This window comes from Rhincodon typus, chromosome 2 (genome assembly GCF_021869965.1).
Source record: "Rhincodon typus isolate 14 chromosome 2, sRhiTyp1.1, whole genome shotgun sequence".
Lineage (NCBI taxonomy): Eukaryota > Metazoa > Chordata > Chondrichthyes > Orectolobiformes > Rhincodontidae > Rhincodon > Rhincodon typus.
In genome coordinates, this window is record NC_063333.1 from 90,241,558 (window position 1) to 90,246,538 (window position 4,981).

Below are 4,981 nucleotides of genomic sequence, written 5' to 3' on the forward strand. Positions count from 1 at the left end.
GCTCCTGTGGGTAAAAGAAAATAGTTCCAGATTATGACATAGTGGCCTATTACTGGAAAAAGATGCAGGTACTGATATGTGAGAAAGACCTGCATAAAGTGCAAAGTCATTGTGATCAAATAGTTAAATAGTTACTTGGATGAGATGCTGCATCCATAGAACAATCTCTCAAAAAAATCAGTGAGCAATTTTACAAGAAAAGACTGTGGAAAAAGGAAAAGAAAAACAATTGCCACATCAGTTTTTTTTTAAAAGCACAGTGAACATTTTTACTTTGCTTTTATCATCTTATTAATGACAATTTGAAAACACATCACATTGATCTTTGGATATTGATTATGTCAATCTTTGAGTTGTAACATTGAGTTAGTTTTTAAAAAAAATTGCCGTTGGTATTGGTCTCCTGCCACACCTAGTCTCATATTCCACTTTCTGCCTGCAAAATAAATCAAGGATGGAAAGTAAATGCACAGGACAATCATCATTACTCTCACCATCCTGATGTCTTTCTTGATGCTGGCAAATTTATTCCATATGTTTATGATTGTCTTCTCAATTTTTGGATACAACATTGGCACACTATATCCTTTTTCTTATATGGGGATGTGGGCATCATTGGCAATGCCAGCATTTTTTGCTCATCCCTAGTTGAAAATCAACAATGTTATTGTGTGACCTATAGTCTCAAACAGGCCAGACAGGGTGATGACAGGTTTATTACATTGTCATCATTCGACTTGCTTTTAATTCCAACATTTTTTGTTATGTACATATTTCACCATCTGCTATGGTGGGTTTCAAACCCATGTCGCCAGAACATTAACCTAGATCTCTGGATAACTATGCCAGAGATTTTATCACAATGTCACTACCTGAACTTACTAACAGAAAAGACAAAACTTGTCAATTACTCATACAAATGCCTTGAATTCTGATGAAGGGTTTTTTTTATATAGAATCCCCACACTGTGGAAACAGGCCATTTGGCCCAACAAGTCCACACCAACCCTCCAAAGACCATCCCATCCAGACCCATCCCCCTACTCTATCCCTGTAACCCTGCATTTACCATGACTAACATACCTAACCTACACATCCCTGAACACTATGGGCAATTTAGCATGGCCAGTCCACCTAACCTGCAAATCTTTGAACTGTGGGAGGAAACCGGAGCACCCGGAGGAAACCCACGCAGACACGGGGAGAATGTGCAAACTCCACACAGACAGTCGCCCGAGGGTGAAATCGCACCCAGGCCCCTGGTTCTGTGAGGCAGTGGTGCTAACCACTGACCCACCATGCTGCCCGGTTATTGATCTGTAATGGGAACAGGATTTTGTGGGGCCTGCAAGTATGGGAAACATGCCTTGCAGCGTGACCCAATTACATTGGAGCCAAAATGTTGATTTCGTGACAGTGGATTGAAACTTAAAAGATTCAATCACTCAGACAGTGGTGTATTTGTGGTGTTTTCAGCCTCATGTTAGAATGTGGTGGGCTCCCATTTTTATTGCAATTTCATGCCTCCAGTATTCATTAGTGTAAAACCTTTAATAATGATATTCTACCTTCTACCTGATCGAGTCTACCTGAAGCACAAGAATCTTGTGGCACCCAGTTCACATCTGTTCATGCAACAGTCAGCTTGGTGTAATTATATCTAACGTCAGTAGCTTTCCTTGTTTAACCGTGTGGCATAAGGGAGGGGTGCAAGAGAAAGCCAAACAGCATGGAGGCAGAGGACTGTGAAGGATGAGTCTTTGGCAGAGAGGAGGGATATGGAGTCGGTTCAGAGCAAGGCGGGGTAGAAGAAGGATCCAGGGAAGAAAACGGCTGAGGTTTGGGGACATAGTGGAGTGAAGTGCGAAAGGCCTCAAGGTTTTTTTTAAATTCATTCACAGGATGAGTGCGTTGCTGGCCAGGCCAGCATTTATTGCCCTTCCCTAATTACCTAGTGGACATTGCTGTGGAGACACATATAGGCCAGACCAGGTAAGGATGGCAGTTTCCTTCTCTAAAGGACATTAGCGAAACAGATGGGTTTCTCTGACAATCGACACATGGTCATCATTAGACTAAATAAAAACCAAAATAACTGTGGATGCTGTAAATCCGGAACAAAAACAAAGTTGCTGGAAAAGCTCAGCAGGTCTGGCAGCATCTGTGAAGGAGAAAACAGAATTAATGTTTCAGGTCCAGTGACCCTTCCTCAGTAAAAAGGGAACTCAAATCCACATGATCATTTCTTTCACAATAAAGAAATGACCCTACCTCCCCCATAACCATCAAATTGTGCTAGTACATTGAGCTCACTGAGCCAGTCTCAACAAATAACAATGATACACACATGGATAAAGTGAACCCAATGTAACATGAAATATTTACAAGTGAAACTCAAGTTTGGAAGACATTACACACCAACTTTGTGCTCTCAATAAGTCCTTTGTTGCTGGGAATGGAGTTGGGCAGGAATGTTGTAAGTGTAATGCAGAGTTTCCCTGTTCTTCCAGGAGGATCTTCCCACCCTTATCTACTGCATTGTCAACAGATGGCAGATTTCATCACTGGAAACCTTCCCATGGTACACGGTTCCATGTGACTCCTGTGCATGCTGCTGGGAGTTTAAATTTTAATAGAATTGCATGGGAACTGGCAAAAAGCAAGAAAGCAGAAGTGGGAGATGATCACTTTTACTGTTCTGCCAGCAGTAATGCTGTGCCATTGTTAAAGTTTGTGCCAACAGTTCATAAGAAGCACATCATGAGCACAAAGGGGGTAGCCATGGGTACCCGCATGGGCCCAAGCTACGCCTGCCTCTTTGTAGGTTACGTGGAACAATCCCTCTTCCATACCTACACCTGCCCTAAACCCCACCTCTTCCTCCGTTACATTGATGACCGTATCGGCGCCGCCTCGTGCTCCCACGAGGAGCTCGAACAGTTCATCCACTTCACTAACACCTTCCACCCCAACCTTAAGTTTACCTGGACCATCTCTAACACCTCTCTCCCCTTCCTGGACCTCTCTGTCTCCATATCGGGCAACCACCTAGAAACCGATATTCATTTCAAGCCCACCGACTCCCACAGCTACCTAGAATACTCCTCCTCCCACCCACCTTCCTGCAAAAATGCTATCCCCTATTCCCAATTCTTTCGCCTCCGCCGCATCCGCTCCCAGGATGAGGCATTCCACTCCCGTACATCTCAGTTGTCCTCGTTTTTCAAGGACCGTAACTTCCCCCCCTTGGTGGTCGAGAACGCCCTCAACCGTGTCTCCCACATCTCCCGCACCTCATCCCTCACACCCCGTCCACGCAATAAGAACCAAAAAAGAATCCCCCTCGTCCTCACGTACCACCCCACCAACCTCCGGATCCAACGCGTCATCCTCCGACACTTCCGCCATCTGCAATCCGACCCCACCACCAAAGACATCTTTCCCTCCCCACCCTTATCTGCTTTCCGGAGGGACCACTCTCTCCGTGACTCCCTTGTCCGCTCCACACTCCCCTCCAGCTCCACCACACCCGGCACTTCTCCCTGCAACCGCAGGAAGTGCTACACCTGCCCCCATACCTCCTCCCTCATCCCCATCCCAGGCCCCAAGAAGACTTTCCACATCAAGCAGATGTTCACCTGCACATCTGCCAATGTGGTATACTGCATCCGCTGTACCCGGTGTGGCTTCCTCTACATCGGGGAAACCAAGCGGAGGCTCGGGGACCACTTTGCAGAACACCTACGCTCGGTTCGCAATAAACAACTGTACCTCCCAGTCGCGAACCATTTCAACTCCCCCTCCCATTCCTCAGACGACATGTCCATCCTGGGCCTCCTGCAGTGCCACAACGATGCCACCCGAAGGTTGCAGGAACAGCAACTCATATTCCGCTTGGGAACCCTGCAGCCTAATGGTATCAATGTGGATTTCACAAGTTTCAAAATCTCCCCTCCCCCTACCGCATCCCAAAACCAGTCCAGCTCGTCCCTGCCTCCCTAACCTGTTCTTCCACCTATCCCCTCCTCCCACCTCAAGCCACACCTCCATCTCCTACCGACCAACCTCATCCCGCCCCCTTGACCTGTCCGTCCTCCCTGGACTGACCTATCCCCTTCCTAACTCCCTACCTACACTCACCTTTACTGGCTCCATCCCCGCCTCTTCGACCTGTTTGTTTCCTCTCCACCTATCCTCTCCTCTATCCGCCTCCCACTCGCTCCCTATTTATTTCAGAACCCCCTTCCCCTCCCCCTTTTCTGATGAAGGGTCTAGGCCCGAAACGTCAGCCTCTCTGCTCCTGTGATGCTGCTTGGCCTGCTGTGTTCATCCAGCCCTGCACCTTGTTGTCTCGGATTCTCCAGCATCTGCAGTTCCTACTATCTCTCTCACATCATGAGCCCAGATAATATTTTATTATTTATTAATATAACCTCTTAGTCAAAGTTAGCTAGCTGCTACTGCAAATCATTTTTGTTGGCTTCATAGCAGCCTACAAATGACCCGTAACCATGTTCTGTACAACTTCCTTAAAGTAAATTGCATCAAATTAAATATTTTTGATACCCCACCCCCATCCATCCACCCATCCGCCCGCCCACACACACAAACTGTTTGATTTTTTTTTCAATTACATCAGAAAAAAGCTAAAGGCAATTGGGAATCTTTTGGATTCTTCTTTCTTCTAAATCCAATACTGCCCACTACAGGAACAATGGAATGGATTATACTATTTGCATGAGCATTACTGCTATTAGTTTAAAACCAAGTCATTTACAACTGTTCAGCCAAGCAATAAAAGTGTCATCTTATTGGCGTGTTGAGGGGAGATCAGCTGCTAGTGCAGAAGATAATGGCAGTCTAATGACATTAAATTGTCCTTTGTGACAACTTCATGGGATTTGAAATCCTACTAATTCCCACATGATAAAATTAGTAGCAGCTCAGTACAGTTGACTGATTTCAGCTGTGTGTTCTCTAA